Raw genomic sequence first — 15889 nt, forward strand, 5'->3', positions numbered from 1 at the left:
TTAAAACCAACATTTTACCAGCTGCTACACATGGGGTGAATCAATACCACTAACTGACAACTTTTCGTATGAAACTCAAGCAGTCTGACGTTTCCTTTTTCTATTCCCGGAATATCTGATCTCAAAGGGCTATTGCTGGTGAGCAAGGAGATGGGGTTCACACACAAGGCACTCCTCTTCTGTTCTGGGGCTGCCGGGCGATTAAAGGGCAAGGCTTTGATTGCTTACTCTTTTTTTTTTAACATCTTTATTGGAGTATAATTGCATTACAATGGTGTGTTAGTTTCTGCTTTATAACACAGTGAATCAGTTATACATATATATATGTTCCCATATCTCCTCCCTTTACTCTTCAATAGCAAAGGCGAGGGGCACGGGAACAAGGGCACCAGCTCAGGAGTCCATCCCAGCTGGCTCCAGCCATAGCACTGCCACCAACCAGCCTTGCATGTGACCTTGAGTGAATTCCTTAACTCTCCGAGCTCCTTCTTTCCTCATCTGTGAAATTAATATTATAATAATATTTCTCCTTCTTGGTTGGTAGGAGAATGAAGTGAAGTATCCATTGTGAAGTGCTTAACCTGAAACTTGGACGTGAAAATGACAGCTAACATCTACCGAGCATTTCTTATGTGCCAGGTGTAAGAAGCATTCAATTCATGAATTTATCCATTCAACAAATATCTATGAGCACTTACATGTTCTAGAGGATTGGGATATGTTTTTCAACAAAACAAAGATTCCTGCCTGGAGCTTAATACTTCTGGGATAACTGTGAAGATTATAACATAATTAATAAACATAATACACATAATATATAAAACCAGCAATAACAACAATAATAAAGATGAAAATGAACTTCCTCCAAGTTAATAGATATAATTGAGACTTGCCTAAAGTGCTTAGGGCCAGCTTCAGGCCTAATGGCACAATGAAATCAGCTAAGCAAACTTCAGGAAACAAAGACTCTCCTGCACCAGGGATTCTGGGACCATTTTGCACTTGAGTGCCTTCCGACTAGGGATAAATGAAAATGAAAGAAATATGATTTTCTGCAATGCTGAAATGCTACTAATGTTCTGAAGATCTAAGAAAACTGAGTAGACTATTCATCTTTCTCAGATCCTACAGGAGCTTTAGGACAGTCATGGCTCTGCTACAATTCCAAATAACAGAAGGGCCATTCAGAAATATATTTAATACGAGGTTGAAGGCCATGTGGAGCACAGCTGCGATTTTCAATTTCTGTTCATTGGCATCTGCTCTCACACACAAGGTGAGGTTTTTATTTTTGGTCAGTACTGTTCTTGACCTGAAGATATCTTGAACATCGACTGTCCAAATCAGGAAGAGGATTATTATCGCTTAAAGGGAAGTTGCCATCCACTATGTTAATACCTATTCATGGTTAGATAGAAAAGGGAAAAAGAAATTTCATATGACAAAAACAATGGAAGCATGTCTATCTTGTGGCTGAAGGATGAGATGCAAAAGTGTTTGGCAAGCCTTCAGGGAAATGCAGATCAAAACCACTGATGAGTCACCACTTCAGAGCCACCAACATGGCTATATTCAAAAAGGACAGGTAAAACCCAGTGTTGTGACATGGAGTAATTGGAACCCTCACACGTTGCTGGTGGGAATTTTAAATGGTGCCAATACTTTGGAAAATGGTCTGACAGTTCCTCAAAAGGTTAATAAACATAGAGTTACCATAGGACCCAGCAATTTCATTCCTAGGTGTATACCGAAGAGAAATGAAGACATATGTCGACACAAACACTTGTGCACAAATGTTCACAGCAACATGATTCAAAACAGCCAAAAGTTGGAAACAACCCATATGTCCACCAATGGATGAATGGATAAACAAAATGTACAATACCTATACAATGGAATATTGTATTTTATTTATTTATTGTATATTGTATTTTATTTTATTTAACAATAAAAAGGAATGAAGTACAGGTAGATGCTACAACATGCATGAACCTCAAAAACACTGAGCTAAGTGAAAGAAGCCAGTCACAAAAGATCACTTATTGTATGATTCCATTTACATGAAATGGTCAGAACAGGAAAATCCATGGAGACAAAACCAATTAATGGTTGCCACAGGCTGGAGGGAGGAAGAATCCTGTGCTAATGGGCAAAGTATTTCTTTTTTTTCTAAAATTAGATAGTGGTGATGGTTGCAGACTCCTGTGAATCTACTAAAAACCTTTGAAATGTACACTGTAAAAGTTTGGATCATATGAATTATATCTCAATAAAGCCAGTTTTTAAAGCATTAGGCACTATAGGCAAAATAAATTGTCTTTACCCCAATATTTGTCTTTTTGTCATTATACTTTTTGTCAATATTTATCAGTATTTCTCTCCCTGGTATGGTTTCACAGACTTGGGGGAAGCCTCTGTGTGCCCAAAATATCTTTTGCCCTTGCCCTTTCCCTACTCCTGTCTCACTAGCTTGTGGAATTCCACCTCTTTAACTTCTTACCTTCTGGTTTAAGGCTTTGCTTCTAACAAATATTCAAAATAGCTCAGGGGAAGATTTCTCATTGAGATTTATCAATCGTGTGATGTTTGGTATGAATGACTTGTCAGATCTCTTGCTGACAGAGGGATTTGTTGAGGGTAAACAGAATGAGGATAAAGTGCCAGAAGACACACGAAGAGGGCACAGAGCAAAGGAGGTGGGGGACACACCCATTTCCACCTCAGTATTTGAACCGCACTGGTCTGTTGCCTGCCTGTCTTTGCTGATGCCCTGACCTGTCTCCTCTTTTCTTCCTTTTTCCATCCATCAATCCATAAAACCTCTTCATCCTGCAGGGCCAGGTGCAAAGGCCACTTATACCAGAAGTCATGGTGCTTATAACTACCACTCATCCTTCTATTCCGTCTGCTTTGGGTTCATATTTTTAATGATTTTATTTTGAAATTACATAGAACTTTTTTCATTCTTCTTCTCTGTATAAAAATATAGTTCTGTAACATGTCTGTGTCATAGATGGTGGACAGGATTTCTTTGGAGGTACAATGCCAGCTGACAGTCAGGACTGGTCTGAAAATGACTCCAGACCATGTCCACCCTCAGTGAGGAATGTGCTGTGATTGATTAGCCATGTGTGCAATGAGTACAAGAGGGGTAAAGAATATGCACATCATCCCTGACAGCTGTCACTGCCATGGAGCCCTTTGTTATTTGGTATTTCCCTCTGCCTTATAATCAGATGTGATTTCAACCTACACAGCAGAGAAACTTTCTTCATTGTTGCATACCAGAGTGGGCTGGTTTGCTAGGGATATCATTTGCTAATAATCCTAACACCGTGTACTCTAAAGCAGTGGTCCCCAGCCTTTTTGGCACCAAGGACCGGTTTTGTGGAAGACACATTTTTCCACAGACCAGGGGGTAGGGATGGTTTCAGGATGATTCAAGCGCATTACTTTTATTGTGCACTTTATTTCTATTATTATTACATTGTAATACATAATGATATAATTATACAACTCACCATAATGCAGAGTCAGTGGGAGCCCTGAGCTTGTTTTCACTTGCCACTTACTTGATAGGGTTTTGATATGAGTCTGTAGGCAATTGATTTATTATGGTCTCTGTGCAGTCAAACCTCTCTGCTAATGATAATCTGTATTTGCAGCCACTCCCCAGCACTAGCATCACTGCCTCAGCTCCACCTCAGATCATCAGGCATTAAATTCTCATAAGGAGCACGCAACCTCGATCCCTCGCATGCACAGTTAACAGTAGGATTCGCACTCCTGTGAGAATCTAATGCCACCGTTGATCTGACAGGAGGCGGAGTTCAGGCAGTAATGTGAGCGATGGGGAGTGGCTGTAAATACAGATGAAGCTTCACTCACTCACCCGTCGCTCACCTCCTGCTGTGCAGCTCGGTTTATAACAGGCCACGGACTGGTACTGGTCCATGGCCCAGGGGTTGGGGACCCCTGCTCTAAAGCACTATGTAATACTACAATATCTTATCTTTCCACACTACCTATGGGACCTCACTCTTCTGACTTTCATGAACAAGAAAAATAATTTAAATTCATATATTTGACATATTGTATAGCAGGTACTGTTAGTTGCCTACCCTACATTCACCACCACATCCCTCCTTCCTCCTTCTGGAAGCAATTGCAGTGTTGTTCTATTATCCATCCTTCTGCATGGGTCCACAGGATTTGGGGAGGTTGGCACCATTGCCAACTATAAAGTTGAGGCCTAGCATAATGGTCTTATTCCCCTGCCCAGGGTTGGTTTAAGCTAGGAATGTGAAACAATTTTGAAAAGAGAGGAAGTATCCTGGGCTGGAGGGCATCTGGGAAAGCCTTCCTCCCTTTTTAAGATTCACAGAAATAGAGGTTCTTTCTCTGCATGCTGTCATGTCGGGATACTATGTCCAGAACTGCTACCACCATCATGCTGAGTCTGGAAGCAAGGTTTAACCACAGAGAAGGAGGAAACAGACAAATGACAAGGAGACAGAACCAAAGTAGTGACAGCTTGTACCTGGAGCTTGCCCCACCACTGGACTTCCTGTTCAGAGAGATAAGAATCCTGGTATTTTTAAAACCCAGTTGAATCCAGTTTAGCGATATTTCACCCTGATATATACATATGCTCATTTCAAACTACAACTATACCTACATATTTGATGGCACAGGTATAAACATTTATCATTAATCAAAATATCTTTGTGTGTGTGTTTGAAGTTTCAAATGTTCTTTCTAACAATTCCACAAAGTAACTATTTTACAGGAATTATCATCTCCAATAAAAATATAAAGTAACAGACACCCAGACATGACATATTTAGTGGCATTCTGCATGCATTCATTTCTCTAGGCCACCTGGCCTGGGTCTAAGAGTGGCATGGTCGAGCAACACAATTTACTGTTGTTCCATTCAAGAAAAACCAAGTGTATTCTCTGTGCCAGACATCAATCTAAGAATGGGTGATACACTTGAAAGAACCCTGATCTCATGGAACCGAGCTTTAAGCTAAGACCTAAAGATAGGAAGGAGTTAGTTCAGAGAAGTGGAGGGGCTAAGTAGGAAGCATCTCAAGGAAGAGGACTCGTATGTTCAGGACCCTCAGGTAAGAAGGAGCTTGGGTTTCTTCAGGAGCAAAGAGGGGCAATCTGCAGAAGCATGGTGCTCATGGGGATGGGGACGTCCTACAAGACAAGGTGACATGGGCAGGAGTGTTAGGAAAAACCTGAAGGCATTAAATAGCTTTAATGAAGTAAGTGATAGGACTGTATTTACACTTATAAAGATTTGGAGGATGGATTAAATAGAGGCAGAAGTGGAAGGGGCAGATGAGATTACCAAAGAGCAGTGAGAAATGGTGGCAGCTTAGACAAACTGATAAATTTGTGTTTCTCTTCCCTAAGTGCTTCTGCCACACAAATCCTTCTGCATAGCAAAGCAGTGTGTATCTCCTATCCTGGAAATAGCACAACCCACAAACTTTTATGGTGTTAGGATCCCACTGCCTTTCAATCCAACGTAGTGGACAAGAGTCACAGAGGAGCACTCCCTGGGGCCTGAAGTGCTCGTCACCTCTGCAAACATTTAGAGTATGTGCTGGGGTCACTAGTTCTGGTGATTTCATCATGAAGACGTGTAAGACAACATAAGGGTGGAAGCTTTGATACTTTGGAAGACCCTGTCATCAGACATAACATGTTGAGCAATAATTAGAAATTAAGTGAAAATACACAAAATGCCTCATTATGTTCTAGATTGTTCATGGAAGATGTTTTCCCCATGCTAATGCATAGACACAGTAGTAAAATCAGCAACCTGAAGGAAAGAATACCCACCTCGGGTCTAAACAGTTGAAATTAATACCATGAGATAAGTGTGTCCCCAACATATTGTACCTGTAGTAAAGAAAACAAGAGTCCATCGCGACTGAAGCCTGAAATTAAGAGGAAAGTGCGATAGAAGCATCACTGTGGTACATCAGGTTCCTGTCTCCTGCTTCCAAAATCTGTTGGCTTCACAGGATTCAGTCATTTTGTTCACTGGTGGTAATGACAATAACAGGACTAATAAAAGAAAACATATCTCCTGAACTGGATGATTGGCAAGTTCTCCCACTGGGGAAGAACTGGAGAAGTAGAAGCAGCACTAAATGAAGACAGCTGCAGAGGAGAGCATAGCAGCAGATTGAGGGTTAAACACCATCTGCTTACCAAGGAAAGCGAGAAGGGAATGACCACCTGGATATTTCTATCACCAACATGCCTCTAAAGTGTCATAAAACATCTCAAGGGGGCTTTCCTGGTGGCGCAGTGGTTGAGAGTTCGCCTGCCAATGCAGGGGACACGGGTTCGTGCCCCGGTCCGGGAAGATCCCACATGCCGCGGAGTGGCTGGGCCCATGAGCCATGGCCGCTGAGCCTGCATGTCTGGAGCCTGTGCTCCGCAATGGGAGAGGCCACAACAGTGAGAGGCTTATATCTTTAAGCTGGAAGTTCCTTTGCAGATGTCATTCTGAACTGTGGGGTGTACCAATAGGAACACTCTTCTGGCTATTAATAGAGTCCATAATTTTTTTTGTTGAACTTTTTATCAAAGTACAGCTAGAAGAACCAGAAAATGATCCTGTACATTTTCTTTAAATACCTCTGGTCTAACTAAATCCGAATGTTGTAATGTCTGAAAATTACCAGTAGTATTTCTACAGATGGTACCAGCAGTTTATCAAAGGCTGAGAATAAGCCTGCAAAGAATAAGGAGAGAGTTTGGAATAATTGTAAAGGCATAAATAAGTTCACAATTCTTGGAGAACAATACATTGTTTTAATTTTTCAAACTGGCCTTGATCTTCTGGCAAATACTGTAGATGAAATAATTATTACTAACATTTATATCAGGAACAATGTTTCTAAATTTTCTTTTTAAATTCCCTTTAAACACACCAATAGCAGATGTGTGGCCTGTGAAGGGAACGTCAAAGGAAGGTGTGTGTGAAAAGAAAACAAAAATTTAAATGTGCCCTTTGAATCTAAAACATAACTTGGAAACAAACCAGAATCCCAGTGTTTTGATGAGGAAGAAACTGGAGAAAGCCTCACCATTTCCACTGGTCCTGGACAAAACCTGACAGTATATCAAGCCCCGCAACCAAGGGAGGCTTCTGCTATTAGTGAGGACCTGCACTGCTTCATCATTTGTTTTAGAAGGTGCAAGAACTTCCTAATGATATTATCATAGATTTTTATTTGAAGTAATTTTCCACTAAGCTTTTAGCAAGTCTTTAGCTTTCTTTCATATTGTATACACAGCTGAGCCTTGAACAAAGTGGGGATAGGGGTATCGACCCCCATGCAGTCAAAAATAACTTTTCAGTCTGCTCTGCGCATCACCAGTTCTGCATCCGAGAATTCAACCACCATGGGTCGTGTGACACTGTAGTGCATAGATATTGAAAAAAATCCATGTATGGTTTTTCATAACCACCACTCTTTACTACTGTTGTTACTAACATCACCACATGGAAAAACTAAAATTGAGGCCAGTGCTATAACCTTAGTTTAACCCGGTAACCTAACTCTTTATGGAACTCAAGTCTCTATTTATATGACTTCACTAAATCTTCAGTGTTCCCTTCACCCCTGCACTCCTCCTCTTCAAGGTGGCATCAAGTGACGGGGGTGGCATCAAGGCATCAGAGGCTGGGAAAAGGGGTCTGAATCCACAGGTAATCTCTGCAGAGGCCAGGTCTGTTCTTCTTGGACTATTCAGGTCAGTATTAGATCACTTTTATCTTTATTATTTTGGTGGGAGGGATGCCTGCTGGCGCTCATCACCAAAGTCCTTGAACTCACCCACTGGCCTCCAGTCATGCAGTGTTAGAGCATTGCCACCTCTGCACCCCCCAGTGCCCACCCTCCCCACACCTCCACACAGATGCTTCCACAGCCCTTTAAGAACCAGCTCGTTGAAACTGGTATATTGAACAAACCCAGTGTGATAAAAACACATTTTTTACCCCCCTTCCTTTACACATTTTTTAGATTAAGAAACTATTTTTCGCCTCCACTTGACTCTTTCACATTTATAAGCAATCTTTAAGTCCTAACAACTCACAGAACAGTCTAATTTGGTATATTAATCTGTTATATGTAATAATCAACTCTCAAAGCCTGAATTTATCTGGAATCTCATCTCCTTCCTCTTGTGGGGGCCTGAGCTGGCCACTTGCAGTGGGGAAGGAGAGGCAGAATCCTCTCTTTCTGTGTTTCATCCTCCTCCTTTTCTTCTACCAGTTTAGCAAGGAAGACTTTGAATTCTCCCAGGCTGGGCCCAGAAGTTTAAAGGATTAAGGTAAAGGGCACAGACGGTGGCAGGCACCATGGTTATCTGGTCAGGAGGCCTTCTGGGCAAGGTGTTTAACTTGGACACATTCTCACGTGGGGTCTCCTGGGCTCCTTGGAGGTGGCCTTCACTGAGAACCACATGGACCACTGCCCTTCCTGCATCCGTAACTTTTACAGCAGCTCACTCAATATGGACTCTTGCTATTAAAAGACCCTCCATCTTCCCAACTCTGGGCAAGATCTCCTTCCCACATGGACCACCATGTACCCTCACACACCCTCTGTCCTCTAGGAGTGTCACCCGGTCCTCACACTGCCCCTGTATCTGCTGTCACCCACAGGCAGGTTCTCTGCTGCCCAAAGGGAGGAAACGCATTTCAAACTCTGAGTAGTTCCACTGAAGCCACCTCCCAAACTCAGCGTGGAATGAAGGAGAAACACCCTCTCGCCCCCCACCCCCCATACACACCAATTTCCCCTTCTCAATATTCTCCCTGTGTCGACTTTCTCTGCCTTTTGTGGTCTTGACCCCTAGATGAGAGGTGAGGGGTCAAATAGTGAGGTGAAAAATTTGGTATTTTTCATTTCTTTTGTAAATTCAATATATGGTAGTCTAGTACCTCACTTTGGAATTTCACATAGCGTGAGTCCCCAAACTTGAATTTTACCTTCCTGTTACCTAACAGTTCTTCTCTAACTCATGCATCTCACAGCTGCTGTGTTGATCTGAAGCACTGACAGGAAGGCTGGTTTTCCCTTATTCCTGCAGTGTCCTTAATACATCCGGAGAAGCAGCCATGCACTTCAACGACCCTGGGCTGCTTCCCACAACTATCTGATTGCTCCAAAATAGCAGCTCCTCCACATGGAAAGGTAAAGGGGGGAAAGAATTAGACACCCTGTTGACTGACTTTCTCATCTCCCTCTGACCACCTGCCCTCCATCCACTAGGACCGGAAAGGGTAGGCTTTTCTCTAGTTCTCCTGGGGGGTCCATCTCCTCACACCCTCTCGTGAAGTCTGCCAGGCTCTTGTCACCTGGGAAAAAAGTCCTCTATTACATGTATTGATACTGTAATTGCCTGAAATTCTGCCCTTCTAAAGACATGAAGTTGATATTCTTTTTTCCCTTTCTAATTGCTAACTGGGAAATCTATAGACCACCTTTATATTTAAATCCAAATATGGCATATTATCAGAATCACTTGGGGAGGGTTTAAAACTACTGATTCCTGCCCTCCTAACCACCCTAGTACATGACTGAGTCAGAATTCCTGAGGATGGGCTGGGGTCTTGTTCCCCACCCACTGTGCTTGACAACCACTTTCTTTTAACCATTAAAATAGAAAAGCCTCAGCTTCCCTGGTGGCGCAGTGGTTGAGAGTCCACCTGCCGATGCAGGGGACACGGGTTCGTGCCCCGGTCTGGGAATATCCCACATGCCGCGGAGCGGCTAGGCCCGTGAGCCATGGCCGCTGAGCCTGAGCGTCCGGAGCCTGTGCTCCGCAACAGGAGAGGCCATAACAGTGAGAGGCCCGTGTACCGCAAAAAAAAAAAAAAAAAATAGAAAAGCCTCTACAGAGACTATAAACTACTCTACAGAGAAATCTTAGGTATATAAGAATCCTCTTTTAAGACTTTTAATCTTAATTTCCTCCATATTCCCAGGAATTTCCAAAATATGAAGATTCATGGACATTTCTAAAGTTTTGCTACTGATCAATAGTCAATATAAGCCTATTAATTAAGCTTTCATTTCTGGAAAATCAAACACATGCTCCTGTTGTAAAGTAGTTCACCCAGTAGTTTCATAGCAATAATTGATTTGGGGGGAAAACTTTTTGTTGCCTTACCTTCATCTGTGGGAAAGTCATAGAAAGTGCAAATAGATTTTGATACAAAATTTTGAAAATGCTGAAGGAACAAGAGCTGAATAAGACTTTGACCAGAAAAAAAAAAAAAAAAAAGATGTGATTCTCACACTGCAAGAGAATTCAAAATCTGCTTGATGTCCCAGGGATATATAATATGTGAGAATGGAATACAGCCAACATTTTAATACCTTAGCCTCACAACATAAGTCAGAAAGAATAGAATGTTATTATCAAAAAGCTTTTGAGTATGAGATAGTCTTCATTGTACCTATTCCAAATCCACTTGCTGATTTTACACAATGACACAAAAAGAGCCTTAGGATAATTTAACAGACTTCTAGCTTAACAGGCTTCCCTGGTGGCACAGTGGTTAGGAATCCGCCTGCCTAATGCAGGGAACACGGGTTCAAGGCCTGGTCAGGGAAGATCCCACATGCCACAGAGCAACTAAGCCTGCGAACCACAACTACTGAGCCTGCATGTCACAACTGCTGTAGCCCACATGCCTAGAGCCCATGCTCCGTAACAAGAGAAGCCACCGCAATGAGATGCCCACGCGCCGCAACGAAGAGTAGCCCCCACTTGCCGCAGCTAGAGAAAGCCTGTGCGGAGAAACAAAGACCCAACACAGCCAAAAATAAATAAATAAATAATATTTTTTAAAAAATGCTAGCCTCTTTTGTACAAATAAACTTGAATAGTTCATATACATCTCAAAACTTCTAAATCATAATCTGAAGATAGTTTTAAATCAATTGCTCCTGCAAATAACACAGAGGGTGGGTGATTTTGGTGTCTCTATAACATACAGCCACCGCTTCTATTATGTCTTATGGTTCAAAAATTAGAAGGCAAGAACAAAATACTTAGAGGAAAAGAGACAGAAAATAGACTGTCTCCTATTTATCCCTAGATTAGGGGAAGCCATTTCTATCTTTCCTAGAGTTAAACATATAATACCCTAAGATTTTAAGAAAATGCTTAAAAGAAGTGAATTCTAACCTTATAGCTACATAGAAGAGTGATTTCCAAATTTACATAAGAAATAAGTCTTCTGAGCAATCTAAAATCAAGGAGAAATAATCAGAAGTTTTTTTCAGATGTTCTCTCTCAAAAATAACATCCTTAATCTCTTTTATGCCCATTTTTCTTGAACCCGTCTTCTAAGATCAGTTATGATAGTAAATGTTTCAGCTCTCCAACAGTCTCAGAGCATTCGTAGCTGTATATTCATTAGAACCATTTTACTGCTCACAAGCTGGGTTCTGGACACATTATATCCACAAGAGACTCACAGCATTTCTCATAGATGTTACTATGTGTTAACGGGTTTATACTCTACCTCAGCAAATGCATATTTGAGCTAACCTATACTTTAAGCAGATTAATTAGAACTTAGTTGCTGGACTTATCTTCCCTAAAATGTTGTCCATAGTGGAATTCATAGAGTAGCAGAGTTAAATGAGGTGACTCTCAACAGTTATCAGGAGTTGTAGCTACCTTATTGAGGACCTACTGGGATTTGACTATGATGCTCATCTTTGCTCTATGTTCATTATCATAAAATAAAATAAGACTCATCTTAAGTGGAAAGACAGCTTTTTAGGTTATCAATTCTATTACATTATCACAAGGAGTGATCTCCAAGATGGTGACCCCCTCACCCACTTCAGGAGGTACACAAGTCAATCCATAGGAGTTGAGAAGAAATACTAAAATTTCTATTTATTTTTTCATAAAAAAGAAAATTAAGTTTTACCAATTGTCTAACACCTAGTATTCAGATGAACACTCACACTCATCCACCCATGTATCAGAATATCACCATGACATATAGAATACGGGGTATCTTGAGGGCAGAGAGTTGTTTCCCAATGTAGACGGGTTGAAAGTCATGCCTCACATGCTTGTTGGCTTGTAATGCAGCAGATGAAGTAGACTTGAAGTGTGACTATTTAGATTTATGGATTTTTTTTCTAGTTTTAGCTAAATAACTCTTGTAACTTGACAAGTAGTTTAAAAATACTCCTGCAGAGACAACAGATCAAATGCAGTACCAATAATGTAAACATGAGTGAACAGTAAAAGGCAGAGCTGCCAATTCTCCTCCTCCTTACATGAAATTTTCCTTATAAAGTGAAAACAATCATAATCTGGCCACCAAAAGTAAATTGAGTTCATCAAAAAGATCATATGAAATGTGGGTATATACATTTACTAAGGTTAACTATTACCCTTGTCTTAACACTGTGTAGTGCCATAAGCTATTAACAAATGATACTATCATTGATTGGCAAGATATTTAAAATAATTTATTCTTCTTAGCTTACTTTTTAAATTTATTTCTTTGTGTGTTTTTTAATGCACATAATACATTAGTATAATGATAAATGTATTTAATATGTAAGCAAATAAATCTATATAAAGATATTTGAGGAGTGCACACTAAAAATATTTTACCAATGGATTCATTATGTAAATATTTTATAGATCTTTGACCCACAAAAATGGCAGAAAGTAGAAATATATTAGAAAATATCAAGTAACCACAAATAAGGTATACATACTGTTGGGATGTGTTTTCTTATTTTCATGTTTATTCTGAATACAAGTGTGCTTGATGTTTTGGGAATACACACAAAGCAAAAAATAATAATAAATCCCACACTGAAGATATGACTTAGAGCTTAAAAGTTCTAAATATCCCTTTTATCTTCCCTTCTTTAACACGTTTCTTCACTGCCCAATTCAGATCGAATAAGGAATTGCTCTTGAGATCTAAGAAAAACAGCAACTTGAGGTGCAATACAATTAGTTTCTCCTGTCTGTTTCTGGTTTAAAGGAAGCCAGAGTTATTTAATACCATATTAAAACAAGCCCTGAAGAACTAAGGAAGCATTAGCAGGAAAATACCTCTGTGCTAGTTTCACTGGCCATGCTTGAAATTATGGCCCTGCCCATATTGTGGGAGGTGGGTAGGTGAAGGAGTTTTCACTAATATTAGCACCTCCGAGGAAGATTGAGCTAATGGTTGCTATCACTTGTGAGCAGAAGAAAGAAAAGAACTTCACCTGTGTTTAAGTTAAACAAGATGATATGACAAAAAGACCAAATACTAACTCTAGAAATAGCAAAAAAAACTCCTTGTGATTATAATGAAATCCAAAAACAAGACACTTGTGAGCTGCTTACCCCATCTCATCCTTTTATAGAGGTTTAAATATTCTCAGTGAGTTGACCTTTTCACTTTACTATGAGTTTCCCTAAGGGTATATCTTTAGTAGAAATAATTTGATTGAGGGTTCACACTCAAAAACCTAAGAGAACTTCCCTTGCATATGAAAGCTATCTTTGCTTGTCTCCTCCAATTTTAAAAGGTATTTTAAAAACGTTCCAGGGATCGGACTTTATGTGCAACGTGTCACGAGAGAGTGAATATTTATGATCAAACTGCTCTTCTAAAATGTATCATAAAATCAGGATTATAGTAATGTTCTTCAGACCATTAGCTATCATAATTCTCTAGTCCTTTTCTTAGCTGTTTTATTAATAGTGTACAGTCCTCATTACTACTAACTGTTACTTGTTAAATACAGGCTCATCCACCATAAGCCAGATTCTCCTCCGGTTGCCTGTTTTACAAGATATGTATAAATAGCCTCAAAACCCATCTGTCTGGGATTCTTGAGGGCCCTCCCTCCCACAAATAGGGGGAAGGGGCTCAATGGCCTCTTCTGGACTTTTCCATTACTAGAATTTAGTAAACCTCAAAACAGCCTGGAATTATCATCCATCTGGGGATTTTTTTAAATTAATTAATCTCTTCATAATGTGCTGTGCAGAAGAAAAAAAGGAAATTGACATTCAGAAGGAGCGGAGGAAGAGCAGAAGAGGAAAACCCAGAAAAGAGAAGTCCTTTCCTTCTTCCATTTACTACTCTGATGTCAGTATCACCTTATAAAGTTCACTTAGTAAAACTGACAGCCGTGGGTATATTTTGCTTTCAGGCCCTGTCATGTGCTACCAGGAGTGATGGAGACACCTTCCAGAGGTCTCTGACTGTCCCCGAGGACATCTTCCCACTTCCTCACTGCAGCCCAGAGGGGAAGGCACGTGGTAGTTCACCTGAACCAGACTGCCTCTGTGACGAGAACTGACAGCAGGAGAACGAAGCCATTCTGCAGAGTAGATGGCAAGTCATCAAAGGGAAGACAGCAGGAGCTTCAAGGACTCAGGGGACACAATCTGAAACAAAGTGACATTGATATCAACATCTAGGGAGTGAGAGAGGCAGATAAACTTCTCAGGCAAGTAAAAAGAGATGGGATGACCCAGTTTAAGCAAAAAGTGATTTGCTAATCACAAAGCAAAGAAAGAACTCCATGGGCTCTCTCTCCTCATACACAGCAGGTAGGGTCATTATGCACAGAGAGCAGTGGGCAGGAAAGGAGATTGGCTCAAATGTGACTGTGCTTAGACCATGGAGGGCTTCTTCAGAACAAGAGCTCATCCCAAAGAAAAACTGGCAGCCAGTGCCACCTGCAGAAGAAAGATATATCTTCTGCGGGCACCAACTCTCCACAGCTGACAGGCTGATATATTCTGCTGAATAAATCGAAAAACGTTCAAGTGGCCTAAAAAAGGTAGTCTGAAGTAGAAGGCACTGCAGGAATCCAATCAAGCTCAGAATGTCAGGAGCCTGTGGCGGCATCCACACTGGGAGAAAATGCTCCCAAACTCTGAGTTAAGTGCAAATGAGAAAATATCTTGGTGGGTTTTGTTTCTTTGTGTGAGTATGTTTGGGATTTTTTTTTCCGGTGCTTGTATGTTGTGATTTTTTGAAAGACACAAAAGTGCAAAGAGTTATTATCATATATGGAGAAAAGCAGGAAGAGAACATACTTTTCCTGTAACACACAGCAAGTGCATGACTTTCTCCTCGAGTTTTTTCTTCAGGTTTTGATCCCAACTGTCGCTGACTGTCCCTCTCCGGGCCCTGCCTCCTCTGTGAATCTCTCCCGAATGAATCCAGCCCTCAGTGACCTCTCCTCTTTCAGGTGATGATTTTCTTATTGCGTGAATTCAATGTGGAGCTTAATTAAATACTGTCTTACCAGGCTTCCCTGGTGGCGCAGTGGTTGAGAGTCCGCCTGCCGATGCAGGGGACACGGGTTCGTGCCCCGGTCCGGGAAGATCCCACATGCCGCGGAGCGGCTGGGCCCGTGAGCCATGGCCGCTGAGCCTGCGCGTCCGGAGACTGCTCTGCAACGGGAGAGGCCACAGCAGTGAGAGGCCCGCGTACCAAAAAAAAAAAAAAAAATACTGTTTTACCTTCTAATTGTTCCCTGTGGGTAAATTTCACCTTCCAAACAAGACTACAAGACTCTTGAGAGCAGGGATTAGGCCCAACACACACTCTATTCTCCTCAGCCGGGCTGAAGATGCATGCAGAGCATCTGTGGTCTGATTTGACGAGTGTAAGGGAGGCCTCCTTATGCCAACATATCTCCCTCCCCTGTGTTTATTTTCTTTATTTTTTAACATCTTTATTGGAGTATAATTGCTTTACACTTGTGTGTTAGTTTCTGCTGTACAGCAAAGTGAATCAGCTATATAAATACATATGTCACCATATCCCCTCCCTCTTGTGTCT

General features: G+C 41.1%; 1 pseudogene; it reads left to right on the forward strand.

Moving 5' to 3' along the window:
• The first annotated feature begins 1516 nt into the window (after nt 1–1516).
• Nucleotides 1517–14393, forward strand: LOC101289147 (sentrin-specific protease 6-like; annotated as a pseudogene).
• The last annotated feature ends 1496 nt before the right edge of the window (nt 14394–15889 follow it).

The sequence above is a fragment of the Orcinus orca genome, chromosome 10 (assembly GCF_937001465.1).
Source record: "Orcinus orca chromosome 10, mOrcOrc1.1, whole genome shotgun sequence".
Classification (NCBI taxonomy): Eukaryota; Metazoa; Chordata; class Mammalia; order Artiodactyla; family Delphinidae; genus Orcinus; species Orcinus orca.